The following is a 15,089-nucleotide window of genomic DNA, read 5'->3' as shown; positions in this document are numbered from 1 at the left end:
CCCAAGTTAAATGACTTTCATATCTAATAAGGGAGGAAGGTCTAGGGAGGCGGAAAATGTTTCCACTAGGAAACCATAAGGGGGATAATAACAGGATAAAAATCATTTTATATGCATTCGATCAATAACAATTAGATGATATAAGAACAAGGTTTGAGCAGCATCAATTTGTGAGCATACAGGCCTTGTTGACGTCTTGGGATGGCTGTCTACCTCCTCTGTAGTCAGCGGCTTCTCATCCTTGAGATGAAGGCGAGTGTCAGAGACAAGGGCAGATGTCCATTCGTGGTTAGGTACTTGATAAGGTGAGGTCCCTTTAACACTGCTGGAGAGTCTTTCATTATGTCTTTCCCAATGGACAACAATATCTCTGGGGTGTTGTTGTCTTTGAATCTTTGTCTGTAGGAGTACCATGAAATGCAGGTTACTAATTTGTTAGTTACTATAATGCAGAATGTCTGCCTTTTAGTTTTCCTTATATTTCAGAAACAAAAGATTTAAAAATCAATGATATTTTGGATCCACGCAAGCCCAGCAGTGGCGGCAGCTGCCGGCGACACTGGTTTGTAAGTGAGGGCCATGGCAACACTGTGAGCCACAAGCCTGCAGCAGGGACAGTCCGTGCCCAACATGTGGCAGCAGTGAGGGAGCGGCGGCTCTGGGCCCGCGTGGCGCTGCTGAGGGAGCACTGGCCGCCCAGCTTAGCCGATCGGCCACTGGGCCACGGCAGAGGCCGGGAGCTGGGAGCCATGAGATCTGAGGTGGTGGGACCTGCCAGCAGAATGTGTCCTCCCCTGCGTGCGACTTTGAGGCCACTGAGATGAGTCCCGTGGCCTGGCCCTTGCAAGTACCCACATCTCACCTGCCAGGAGCCCGCCAGGTGCCATGGTGTCTGTCCAGCAGCAGTCACGGAGGAGAGGCCAGGGTACAACAAACTGATGGACTCTGACAAGACAAGAGGGGAAGGGGCGTCAAAGGAGGGCGGGAGAATGTGCAAAGCTGGTGGCCGGACCAGCCACAGCGGCGGCACACGGGGACCAGTTGGGGGTCGTGATGGTGGCCCCAACTTCCGGGTCGGGAAGAAGATAGGCTGTGGCAACTTCGGGGAGCTCAGCTCAGAAAGAATCTCTATGCAAATGAATACTTAGCTCTCCGATTGGAGCCCATCAGGTGTGGGCGCCGCAGCCGTACCTGGAACACCGCTTCCACCCGCAGCTCGGCTCGCAGAGGGTGTCCCTCGGGTCCCTCTGGCCCGCGCGGGAAGTACAGCGCCATGGTGCTGGAGCTGCTGGGCCGGCCTGGAGGACCTATTCGATCTGCGTGACCACACATCACGCTCAAGACTGTGTTTATGATCGCCATCCAGCTGATCACATGCATGGAGTGTGTGCACACCAAGAGCCTCATTGCCGCGACGTGCAGCCGGAGGACTTCCTGGTGGGGCGGCCGGGCAGCAAGCGCAGGACGCCATCCGCATCATCGACTCTGGCCTGGCCCAGGAGTACATGGACCCCGGGACCAAGAAGCGCAATCCCTGCCGCGAGCACAAAAGCCTGAAGGGCACAGCCCGCTCCATGAGCATCAGTACACACCTGGGCAAGGAGCAGAGCCCCTGACAACCTGGAGGTGCTAGGCCACAGTCCATGGGCTGCCTGCGTGGCAGCCTGCCCTGGCAGGGCTCAGGGACGTGCTCAAAGAGCACTACCAGAAGATCGGGGACACCAAGCGGGCCGTGCCCATTGAGGTGCTCTGCGAGAGCCACCCGGAGGAGATGGCCGCGTACCCGTGCTATGTACCTGTGGCGCCCGGCTTCTTGGAGAAGCCTGACCAGGCTACCTGCAAGCTCGTCACAGACCTCTTCGCCCGCAGCGGCTTCGTGTTGCACTGCGAGTACACCTGGGCGGGGAAGCCCCTGCCTAGCCCATTGGCACAGCTCACACCCACCTGCCTGGGCAAACTCAGCCCAGGGACAAAGCCCAGCAAAAACAGGGCACTGGACTCCAGCAACCGGGGCTGAGTGCGGGCGACCCCACTGCCGTCACTCCGACGCCCCATCAAGCGCCTGCAGAGGCAGAGTGGCGGATGGCACCAGTGCTGCTGTTTCTTCAAGAGGAGCAAGAGGAAGTCACCGCAGAGGCACAAGTGACCCTGGCAGTGGCTCCCACACCCTCCGCTGCGGTTCCTGGAGGAGCTCGTCCGGTGGCCCACAGCCAAGACATAGACTGTGGCCAGGAGCTGCTCACCCCACGTGGGTGACTTCCTTCCCATAAGACTGTCGCCGAAATTTCTCCTGTGTCCAGCCCTCCCTTCCAAGAGCGTTAACTATTTAAAACGAGGAAAAGAAAACACCGCCTGCCCTGCCCTTTCCGCCAAGTCTGCTGAAGGGAGGAGTGTGAGCTGGAGGCCCCGGCGCATTAGTGGCATAAAGTCTACCTCGTCTCCCCCTATCCAAAGGCTGTTTTCTCCAGGGGGCGCTGTGGGCATTGCTGCCAGGGGTGAGCCCACCCCGGGCCTCCCTAAATCAAAGGGGAAGGCGCGGTGGGAGTGGCACCCCAAGCAAAATGCTGCACCAAAGCTTGGGCAGCATGGCCCGGTGTTCCTGCTGCACCTGCTCCTGGAGCCGGGAGCAGCCACCTGTGGGCCACTGGGCCAGGGCTGTGCCCGGTGTGAGGGCATCTTGTGTCTGAGCCACCGGAAATAGTGCCTTAAAGACCCGTCTCAGCCCGCAGGAGTGGCAGAGGCCAGGCAGCCACAGTCAGGTGGGCGGAGCCGCTGGGGCGTTGGTGGTGGAGTGTGCATCTAGGCCAGTGATGGTGAACCTTTTGAGCTCGGCGTGTCAGCATTTTGAAAAACCCTAACTTAACTCTGGTGCCGTGTCACATATAGAAATTTTTTGATATTTGCAACCATAGTAAAACAAAGACTTATATTTTTGATATTTATTTTACATATTTAAATGCCATTTAACAAAGAAAAATCAACCAAAGAAATGAGTTTGCGTGTCACCTCTGACACGCGTGTCATAGGTTCGCCATCACTGATCTAGGTGTTGGTTTATAAAGTGTACAGAAATGGCACCTCCGTTTCTCTGATGCTTCGTGGAAGCCATACAACTTAGGGGCTTTTTTAAAAAAATAAAAGAAAATGAAACAAACCAAAAAAACCCCCAATATTTTAAACAGAGTCATAAGAACAGTTATTCTCAATTCATTTAGTCCCATAACTATTTTTGTTTATCCTGATTATTTGCCAGTATTTTTTGAATTCAGTTATTTCTTGAAGTTTCATAAATCTTCATTCAGTTCAAAGATATGACCTGTTTAGAGGCTGCAGTTTAGAGTAGGTCAGAGTCCCTTTCATGGATTTTTCTAAAGCTATAATATACCTGCAAATGCATCAGAGTAAAGCAATGACTGTCTATGAATAACAAAACTTAAAGTGGCATGGTTACAGATTTGATCACAATGCAATTGATAAAAAAAACTTTGCTTTTCTATAAGATATAACATTTCAAGACAATAATTTCTTGGTAATTAATAATTAATAATTAATAATTAGTAATTAATAATTATGTAAAATGACATAGAGAACAATATAAAATCTGTATATATTTAGATTCAATATATAATTTCAGCATATAAAGAACAAATAATATGTAAGATTTTAAAACGTGGCACATACTGGAAGGGGTGTATTGAGCATTGAAAATAACTCATAAACTCCCAAAAGGTGAAACGCAAATACCCCGAGTATCACTGGATCACTGGCAGATGCCCCACCCCACACACACCCCCACAGGGAACCGTCACTGTGGCTTGCCTGGTGTCCCTGACTGGACACCTACTACTCCCGAGAGCTTCCTGTTTGAACTTGGCTCTGAATCTTCGCAAGTTCCTTTCTGGAGCAGACTGAAATTCCTATAACATTCGTTTTAACAAAATGTATGTACATAAATAGAACGTAATTATTATTAATTTTTATTTGACAAAGCTTCCCATGTCATTTCAAGTATATTAAAAAGGCCTAATTTAGTTCAAAAATATTTCTTTTAAGAAGAGAGAATAAATCCTTGAGATATTCTAGGGCCCATTGGAGTGACTCAAAGTCATCTCTTGGTTAAAAAGTCTTAAAATTTAAACTTTGTACAGATTGTCAAATATACTTAACCAAAAGATTGTATCATAAACTCTTTGTAAATCTAGGTAATAAACATATATTTTATGGTAATAACTCTAAAAGACATTAAACTTAAACCAGTATTAATATTAAAAATTTTGTCCAGAACATAGAATTCTGCTTAATTTATATAACTATTTATTTATTTTTTTTAATTAGGCCAACAGCCCTAGCCAGTTTGGCTCAGTGGATAGAGAGTCAGCCTGCAGACTGAAGGGTCCCAGGTTCGATTCTGGTCAAGGGCAAATGCCTGGGTTGCAGGCTCGGTCCCCAGTAGGGGGTGTGCAGGAGGCAGCCACTCAATGATTCTCTCTCATCATTGATGTTTCTATCTCTCTCTCCCTCTTCTTTCCTCTCTGAAATTAATAAAAAAATATATATATATTTTTAAATTAGGCCAATCAAAGATTATATCCTAGTAATGCCATGCAGAGGCTGAAAATTTACCACACGTAATACACACCACATACAGACCATACACATAAAGACCTTAACATAATTCAAATTAATAATTTTTGCAGAGAAACCTCAAGAGAATTTTTTATTTACTTAAAATTTTCTAACTTTTATAACCTTCACATATTATAAACCTTCCTACATTTTTCCACAAACCTTCTTATCCATTCAGAAATAAATATCTTTAGAACTGTTAGGGTCGCCGAAGGAGGAACGAACGAGGCCAGAGTGGTGAGGGATTATGAATCTATTAGGTCATCTGAGGACCAGGTGGGCTGAGCCCCAATCTGGTGTCAGCACCCAGGGACAAGGAGTCAGAGATTTTAAAGGACTCCAGGTCCTTTTTCTGGGTGGAGAATTCTCTGGGCAGGTATGGATCCTGGAAAGGTCCAGAGGGGAGAGATAATGGTCTTAGCAGGTGGAATGTGGTCTAAGTGGAAGGCAATGTCCGTTGGGAAGTGGCCTGAAGGTTGGTTCCCAGGGGAGAGGTATCAGTTCAACTATTTGATCAAACATAACAAGAACAAGTTATTTCCCTCAAAAAATGAATCTCCATACCTCATGCCTTCTATTATCACAACCATATAATTTCTCCCAACTTAATTTGAACTTTTAACTCTTAGAAAGCCTCAGTTTTCAATAATAACCAAAATAAAATAAGTGACCAGCATTCTTTAGATTGGTGTTTATAAACACATTTTAAACACACTCTCACTTTCCAGAAACACACCTTCAAGCACAAGACATTATATGAACAGCACAAATCATTTTTACGGACTTTCGGGCAATAAAGACAAAAGCAGGTGAATTTAAAGACTTATCTAGTGATCAATATTTCAGTATTTCATGTTATTTCTATCTAGAAATTTAATAACCTTAATTGAAATTTACTAATTTAGAAAGGAATAGTCGAAGTAAGTTAAGTGAATTGTTTAGGTGGCTATCTTCCAGAGATTGTATTTTAAAAATGGCCCAGACCAGAGTTCCTCGTATTTGCATCTCAAAGGTCCTGGGACTTTGATTTTGGAAAGCCAATTGTCTATGAGCATCTGAGCTGAACAGGGGAGGTTTGGGGGAATGAAAAGGATTTGGTGGGCTTTGTTATTCTGGAGCCACACACCTCTCTGGCCCTTAAGGACTGCATTGTAAAGCAAGGACAGTACTGTAATTCCTCAAGGATTAGCACTTTTTTTTTAATGTTTCTTTCCATTTAAATATCTTTCTCCGAGGCTCTGTAGCAATTACAGAGAGATCTAGTTTACAGGTAGCATATAGCTGAGGGCCATTTCTGATTCATAACGGCTTGCATGTATGGAAAAGACACATTGATCTCTGAAGGCCTCATTCTCCATTCACTTCCCTGGGAATGGGAAAGCAGGGTCAGCTGCAGGGTAGCATTCCACTTAATGGTGCCAGTAACTGGCCACACCTCTCCACTGTCCACTTTAGAGTGGGGCCAGGCTATTCTGCAAAAGAAGATTCGCCTTTTTCCTTGAGGAGCCCCCCGTCAAATGTCTCCCAGTTGAAGAGTTTATACCCCAAAAGAAAAGGGGACTCTCAAGGCCCTGTGGCCTGGTTCCCCATTGTTAGAAATAAGGCAAATCCCCCAAGTCAGGGGTCCTGGTAGAACACAAAGCATACTCGGGAGCCAGGCAGCAGGCAGACATCTTTACTTCTGCATAGAAGTGCACGCACACCAAGCAGGTAGGCTGCTTGGGTTTATAATCCCTGCCGCCGGACCCGTCCCTTGCTCTTGATTGGAGCTCAGGCGCACAGTCTTTCATGATTGGCTAATTCAAAGGGAGGGGTGGGCCTTTGCTGTTTCAAGATGGCGGCCCCCAGGGGAGCTGCAAGCCATGCGGCCAACATGGCAGCTGCCAAGTCACACACTCCAACATGGCGGCTGTCTAAACTGTTCTTTGACAGAAAAGATGACTAGTTCATTCTCACAATTCCCCCCTTTTCTTTATTCAAACTCTGTCTTCAAACTCACTGACATCCATTGACTTTCCTGCTCTGCAGTGTCCAGGAGGAGACTAACTTGCTGTTGGGTCAATGCGGTTCCGATTAGCCCTTGGATAAGACCCCCCACACACGGGATGCTGCGACACCCATCACTGCAGCTCCCAATCAAAGGGGTGACGTGGACACCATCGCTCCCTTTCCCTTTCCAACCATCGCTCCAGGGAATCGGAGAAGGAGCCTCGGTCCCAGGCTCCCGCTCACTCGTCACTAAAGCTGCCGGTGCCTTAGGCTCAGCGACGGTCCGTGTGCCGTGTTGTCAGGGACGAATGAGCAGCACTGGCCCCAACATGACACCTGTTCCTCCTCCTTCTGCCTGTTCTCCCAGGCAGCCTGCTGCTGGCCTCTAGCTGCTCACTATCCCTTTAGCTGCGTCTCTAGTATAGTTAACAAGCCTTTGCTGGTTCTAAAAAATATCATCAATCCACCACATTCTTGTTCACAGTGGCCACCAGCACAGGACAGACTCAAACCCTGCAGCAATCTGACTTCTAGCCTTAAACTCCTTGGCACTCCTCCTGGAACCCCAATGGGATCTGTGTGTATATGGGGATCAAAGGGGCCCCTGGACCCTCTCCTCCTCCTAGTCTGTCTGTCCTTTGAGAAAGGTTTAGGATGTGCCAACGTGAAAGGGATAGCCAATTGTATCAGAGCACAAGTTCCACTCCAACTGCTGGGCAAGGCCCAAGTCAGGGTCCCCATGACACCACCAGACATCAGCACGGGGCGTCGGCAGTGCAGCATCATGGGCTTCTGAGGATGCTCGGCCATTTACGCATCTGGATAATTTTCTCATAAACTCCGAGCACTGTTCCCCCTTGAGAGGCAGGAGGTATAGTTTACATTGGAGGGCGGGGCCAGATAGTTTTGGGGGGTCCGTGTTCGTTATCTCTGTTGAATGGGAACAACAGGGCGAGAGTCTTACAGGAAATGTTTCCCAGGTGGTTTCCTCCTGGCACAAGACAAGCACACATTCCATCTTCTTACTGTCTGAGATCCATCTGAATGGAAATGGGACCACTTGGGCCTCTAGTCTTCCTGCTGTGCAAGCATAACAGTCACTTTTATTTAGGGCGAGTAGAGAATATCTAATCCATTGCACCCAGGCTTTCATTCCCTTATAACCTACTTCTATTTGCATGGTGGTGGCAGTGGCCTAGGGGATCTTGTCCTGTGACATCTACTCCTAGCCAATCTTTGACCTAAAGGCTGAAATATCCAAGTCATTCAAGTTATCTATAATCAATAACTTAACTGGGTAAGCATGATCCAGATTGTACGCCTTTCTCCAGCCACATTGTAAGCCCCTGCAATTTGCCAGATCCCTAAAGCAAAGAGAACTCAGTACATGATGCTTATTAAGACAGCTCACAGTTTTTAGCATCAATTTCAAGGGGACATGTCCTGGTATGGCTGTCCAAGTTGAGGTGTGTCCGCCCTTAACCCGTGTGTGATGGGTCCAATCTCGCTCTGCAGTCCGAACAGCAGTCTCTGTGGTAAGCAAGACAGGTAAGTCCTTCCCAGGAGGGTTACAACTTGCTTCCCTTCCAAGTCTTGATTAAACAAACGTAGCCTGCTGGTCGATGGCGATGAACCGGAAACTCAAGAGTGCCTTGGGTCAGGAGGCCTTCTAACCTGACAGAGTTAAAGTAGGAGAGGCCTGGCCGGTTTGGCTCAGTGGATAGAGCATCAGCCTGTGGACTGAGGGGTCCTGATTTCGATTCTGGCCAAGGGCACATGCCTGGGTTGTGGGCTTGATCCCTAGTAGGGGGCGTGCAGGAGGCAGCCAATCAATGATTCTCTCTCATCATTGATGTTTCTATCTTTCTATCCTTCTCCCTTCCTCTCTGAACTCAATAAAAATATATTAAAAAATAATAATAATGAAGTAGAAGAGATATTCAGTACATAGTTCTTAAGAAATTGGTCCCTACTTTCCATTGTAGGAAGATCTTTTTTTTGTTTGTTTGTTTTAATTAAATCTTTATTGTTTAGATTTATTGTTCAGATTACATTTGTTCCTCTTTTTTTTTTCCCCCATAACTCCCCTCCTCCCAGTTCCCGCCCCACCCTCCGCCCTCACTCCCCACCCTCTGTCCTCATCCATAGGTGCACGATTTTTGTCCAGTTTCTTCCCGCATCTCCCATTCCCCTTTCCCCGCCAAGAATAGTCAGTCCATTCCCTTTCTATGTCCCTGATTCATTATAATCACCAGTTCATTCTGTACATCAGATTATTTATTCACTTGATTCTTAGATTCACTTGTTGATAGATGCATGTTTGTTGTTCACAATTTGTATCTTTACCTTTTTCTTCTTCCTCTTCTTAAAGGATACCTTTCAGCATTTCGTATAATACTGGTTTAGTGGTGATGAACTCCTTTAGCTTTTCCTTATCTGTGAAGCTCTTTATCTGACCTTCAATTCTGAATGATAGCTTTGCTGGATAAAGTATTCTTGGTTGTAGGTTCTTGGTATTCAGCACTTTGAATATTTCTTGCCATTCCCTTCTGGCCTGCAAAGTTTCTGTTGAGAAATCAGCTGACAGTCGTATGGGTATTCCCTTGTAGGTAATTGAGTCTCTTTCTCTTGCTGCTTTTAAGATTCTCTCTTTGTCTTTTGCTCTTGGCATTTTAATTATGATGTGTCTTGGTGTGGTCCTCTTTGGATTCCTTTTGTTTGGGGTTCTCTGCTCTTCTTGGACCTGTAAGTCCATTTCTTTCACCAGGTGGGGGAAGTTTTCTGCCATTATTTCTTCAAATAGGTTTTCAATATCTTGCTGTCTCTCATCTTCTGGCACCCCTATTATTCTGATGTTTGTACGCTTGAAGCTGTCCCAGAGGCTCCTTACACTATCTTCGTATTTTCGGATTCTTTTTTCATTTTGCTTTTCCGGTTGGGTGTTTTTTGCTTCTTCGCATTTCAAATCTTTGGCTTGATTCTTGGGCTCCTCTGGTCTGCTATTGGGTGTCTGTATAATATTCTTTATTTCAGTCCGTGTATGCTTAATTTCTAGTTGTTTCTTTATCATAGCATCGAGGGTCTCATTAGTTTTTGTGAGTCTCTCCTCAAGTTTATTGGCAGCTTCTAGCACATTTTTGCAAGCCCTCAAAATTGCGTTTTTTAGCTCTATATCCTCCATTTCTGTCATGTTTTTTTGTCTCCGCATTTTTTATGCTTTCTTGGTGCACCCCCTTGTGGTCTTTGTGCGCAGTCTTGTTCTAGTTAAGCCTTGATTGTTGTAGTTAATACTAGAGGGATTTGACCACCAGGCCGACTGGCTGTGAGAATCAGCTGTATCTGCAGTGGGAAAACTTCTGTCCTCTGGAGAGGCCCTAATCTAGCCTTTGCCTGAGGCTATCCGGCAAATGGATCTGCGTAGGGCTTGGGCAGGGCGGGTCGCACGGGATCAACAGGGCGGGTGGAGGGAGCAGTTATGGCTGCTCTCAGTCCCGTTCCCAGAGGCTCTGCTTCTCAGAACCCCAGCAACCGCTGCAAACCTCGGAGAGAAAGCTGCCCTCACGTTCCAACTGATGCCAGACAATCCCGCTTCTCCCGTTTGAGTCTGAGTCCCTAGAGACTCGCCCGCATCTGGAGCTCAGAGCCTGAGACTCCCTCCTGATTGAAAACTACAACCGCGCCCTCAGCCACCAGCCGGCTCCACGCGCACCTCCGTACCTTTGTATTTTCCTCTGAGCCTCAGTATGCTGTTCTCTTTCCTTCCAGTTGAAGAATCTCTCCTCAGCCAGCCTTCCTGTGGTTCTGGGTGATGTCTGTTCCGTCTTTTAGTTGTATTTTTGAAGTGGTTGTTTGTGGCAGCAATCTCCGGTGTTTACCTATGCCGCCATCTTGTTTTTTTTTTTTTGTTGTAGGAAGATCTTGAGGCATTCCAGGGCCTATTGGAATCACCTACAGCCAACTCCAGGTAAAAAAAAACTTTTCCTAAAATTCAAACTCTAGGAAGGTTGTCCAACTTGATTTTACCAAAAGATTATATATTAAAGTGTATTAGACCATAATATAGGCCAGCAAACTTCAGTTCCTATAATTAAAAGATGGTCGTTTTATTAAATACCTGATTAATATAACATAATCATTTTACTAGAAAAGAACTGACCAAAATAAGGCTTATTTTCTAACTTCATTTGTCCTTGGGTGTGGACAGCAAATGACACTAATTGGATTCTCCCATCAGTCTTCCTGAGAACTTTGGCACAAGCTATTAAGTATTTCTACAACTTGGACAGACCTTTTCTTTCTTTTTTTTTTAGTGTATTAGAATTCTTCACTCTTAGAAACCTTAATTTTTCAATGATTTACCAAAAAGTAAACAGCCAGCATTTCTTAGATTAACATTTATCAACACACTTTTTGTAATTATTCTAAAAGACATTAATTAAATTTAAACTGGTTTTAATATTAAAAAATTTGGTTCATACCAATTAATCCTATTTTTTTAATCAGGACAATAAAATATTATATAATTCAATAACTCCAAAGTTATAAGTTACCAAAGACTTTGGAAAATTATGTATAAACTGCTACATTCTTCCTTAGAGATACATCATCTAAGGTTAGTGCTGCCGCTTCTGCTTCTGGCCCTTCGGGCCAGCCCTTCCCTAGGCCACTTTCTTGAGATGTCAGGCCAACTATAGGTAACAAAATGTAATTTATAATATTTCTTGGCCCAACAGGTCCTCAGGGTCTGGCCCAGAGCACTTTCTCATTTGATCTTTTAGTCTTGGTAAATTCTGAAGACCCTTCTTTGCCTTGTCGAATGTTAAAGAGTTTATTTAGGTTCTGAGACTGGGAACTGCTTCCCCAATTCCTTCAATGATGAGCTCCCTAAGGTCTCTCGTGTGCCCTCTATGGGCCATGTTGTTATGGTCCCGCTGAGGCTCCTGGTTTGGGAATTTACTGTCTGCTGGAAGTGCCCCAGGGCCAGTCGGGTGCTCTCGCTCCCAGACCACCATAGCTGACCTTCGAATCATAGCTCTCTCTTCTCCCGAGAATAAGATTCCTAAAATGGACATTAACTTGGTCCACGTATATACTTGTGGGCCTAGAAATTGATCTAATTGGTCAACTACACCATGTGGGTCTTCTAGTAGAGCCTTTAACTCTCTCTCTCTTTTTTTTTTTTTACTGCTCCAACTTCTTTTGCAGCCTAGAAAAGCTGGTTTCTGGTGGCGTGGCGAAAAGGGCCAGTTGGAGCCTGAGGGGGAGGCTGGGATTGTGAACGGCCATCTTGGATGTTTCCTCAGGTTGTCTCCCGGTGGCATAGGGAGGGGTGAGGCAATTTAAGGGATCCCAATTGTCTGCCCTTGTTCTCTTTTATATTTTTACTGAAAAGCTTTATATCTTATCAACTTTGAGATTTTTAAAGCCAATTATTACCTAAAGCATTTTCTTGACTAATTTTTTTAACAGGGATTTGAATTATGCTGTTAACTATGATCGCCCTTTCTGTTCAAAGAAAGGACACGCTAATCTGGCTGGGAGTCCTATGCCTCCAGGACCACCCTTGGAATGCAGTCCATCCTCATTCAAGAACTGCCCATTCTCATGCTGCGTGCCCCCAAGGTCAGCCTTAGTTCTGCCTCAGCTGGCCCGCGCGGGTTTGTGACGTCACAAGCAGGCACAGGTCACCCACTTCCCATCTCGGGCCACCCGCTTCCGTCCCGGTCCTGTCCCAGTTAATACCAACACTAACAACTGGATGTTTAATGGACGTGATTCAGGGCAGGGTTTTGGAAATTTCTCCGCCCTTCCCAGTTCGGCAAGGACCCAAGTACTGCCTTCCATTCTGCCGCTGGGAAACCTATGGCTTTTTTTTTCCCCTCCCGCTTTGCCTCAGGTGGGGAAGATAATGTTTTGTTAACCACAAGCAGTCTTGGAACTGGCTGGCCTTTGTTTTAAATTCCCCTTGATTGCAACATTTATGAATTTTACACTTTTAAATTAATCTTAGAATCTTAAAATTTTAACCCAGCACAGCAAAATCATAAATCAGGGAAGAGCAAATTAAAGTCCCTAAAAGTTAGCCAAAATTGCATCACAGACATACAGACAGAAATTTCACTAGCTAAGTAAACAAATTAAACAACAACAAAAAAACAGACATAAAACATCAACACACACTCATACAGGCACGCACAACACTAAAAGTTTACACCATGAGCAATATCTTTTGCTCCTGGTTTGGGAATTTGCCTCCCCAGAACCTCAGCATTCTCCCAATGGACTATTTTGGGGGAATGTATTCCCTAGGCCTAGAATTTCTGCTTCCCATCCTTGGCAGGTCCCTTGTGACTATGTACTCAACTCCCTATGTTGGAGGTTTCTCGTACTCCCCTGAGATCTGCTTCGTCCCTCTCTGCCGCTTCCCTTGCAGGAGAATGGAACCACAGATCAGAACTCCACACTCACTTTATGTCCAAGACACATCCCAGTCACATATGCCCGACCTCCGAGGACACCCAATCACCAAAGTAGTGCTTAGTCCAATTCCCACCTTGTCTCATGCATGAGGTCACCTGATTGCCACGGGTCTTGCTTGGGCCCTTCCTGCATTGCTGGCTGACTCTCGATCCCAAGCTCATAGTCAGCCTAGGGGTAATGGCTGTCCCTCCTCACCGAGGCCGCCACAACTTGGCAGCGGGGTGCACCTCCTCAGGAGAGGGGGTCCATTTTCTCTGTGGTGACAGATGGTATCCTGGACAAGCCCACAAATTGTTAGAAATAAGGCAAGCCCCCCAGGTCAGGGGTTCTGGTAGAACACAAAGCACACCCAGGAGCCAGGCAGCAGGCAAGTATCTTTACTTCTACATAGAAGGGTGCACACACATGGTCTGGAAGCACGTGCACACCCAGCAGGTGGGCTGCTCTGGTTTAGAACCCCTGACACACGTGACCCGTTCTTTGCTCTTGATTGGAGCTCAGGCGCAAGTCTTTCCCGATTGGCTAATTCAAAGGGAGGGGTTGGCCTTTGCTGTCTCAAGATCACAGCCCCCAGGGAAGCTGCAAGCCATGCGGCCAACATGAAGGCTGCCAAGTCACACAGTCCAACATGGTTGCTGTCTAAACTGTTCTTTGACAGAAAAGATGATTTGTTTATTCTCACACCATCTACAGAGGCATGTGTAGCAAGCCGAGAGTTAGGCATCACTGCAAGTCTCTGGGCTGTTTGGGCCATTCTGAGTAGAGCAGGTCCCCTATTAAGCCTTCTCTCAGGCTCTCATGGAAGTTAATGAAGAAAAGATGATTGGTAAACGTTCAGTCAGTCAAGATTAGTTTCCTCTTGGGAGTTTCCTTTGAAATCATCATTTTCCCCTTTTGATTCAGTATCCGATTCATTTAGTTCTAATACATATCCTTCTGAAAGAAAAACATGGGCATCACTGATTTTAAAATCTCTCACTACGTGAGAAACACGCTCACCTGTCCAAAGTCAAACAATGGGCTCGGAAACATGAAGTATGGCGAAAGCAAAACTTTTAATGGCGGTCTTGCAAGATGAGGTGTCTGGTGGGCAGGCACGCCCAAAGGGATTACAACCATCATTATATTCCCTAGTGCGCAGGTCCCGCCCCCGGTTCCTCATTGACTGAGTACTATGGGGTGTGCAGCCTTTCCTGAAAGTCGCCTAGGTTCTATCACTTCCTATTGGGTTATTTAAAAGTGGGCTGTGGGCTTTTTAGTTGTCTCCTTGTCCCTTTGTCTCTTTGTGGTGGAAAGATCTTCCTGGGGTAGGTACCTTCTGACACTTATGCAGTCTTTACCCACTTCCTCATTTTATTGTAATCTATCCTATCTACCCTCCTCCATATCCTGTCTGTTACAGAGACTTTGCAGTTGCATTACCTAGTTACCCAAAACTGGCCCTTAGTATTTTTCCATTTAGGGCAAAATTGGACCACTGAGGCTTATTCCTAACTCTTCTTTTTACTTTTACTAGTCTTATTCTCACTCTTGTATTTTTCATTTTTCAAATTGTTGGAGAACCTGCTGACTTTCCTCATCATAGAAGAGTGAGTCTAATTTGGTTTCTAATAATAACAGGTTATTCTGCTGATAAGTCATGGGCATTTGCTTGTTAATAGCTGCCTCAATTAGGCTCTGTGCTAATCCTCTTACACGGGGATAGTACAACACCCTACCACTGGCAGGACTCCTGCTGCAGTGATGTGAGATGTAAGAATCGAGGCCATTAAGCCTTTCCATTTTCTAAACCATTTCTGCAACCATCCTGTGAAGGGGTCATCAATGCCGGCATTTTCAGCCATTTCATTAGCCAAAGTCATCAGTCCCTGGAATGCCTTTGTGATGGAGCCATTGGAAGCTGTGTTATTGGGAATGACATTTCCCTCCTAACATAACACAACCCCCCCCCCCCCTTTTTCTGCTAGTATCATGTTTTCCCAAGCCATCTGGCT

At 45.9% G+C, this 15,089-nt stretch overlaps 1 pseudogene; it reads left to right on the top strand.

Annotated features, from left to right (window-relative positions):
• Positions 1-989: 989 nt before the first annotated feature.
• Positions 990-2,256, top strand: LOC102241740 (annotated as a pseudogene).
• Positions 2,257-15,089: the final 12,833 nt, after the last annotated feature.

This window comes from Myotis brandtii, unplaced genomic scaffold, assembly GCF_000412655.1.
Source record: "Myotis brandtii unplaced genomic scaffold, ASM41265v1 scaffold915, whole genome shotgun sequence".
Lineage (NCBI taxonomy): Eukaryota > Metazoa > Chordata > Mammalia > Chiroptera > Vespertilionidae > Myotis > Myotis brandtii.
The sequence above is the reverse complement of the archived record's forward strand: the minus strand, read 5'-3'. Positions and strand labels throughout refer to the sequence as shown.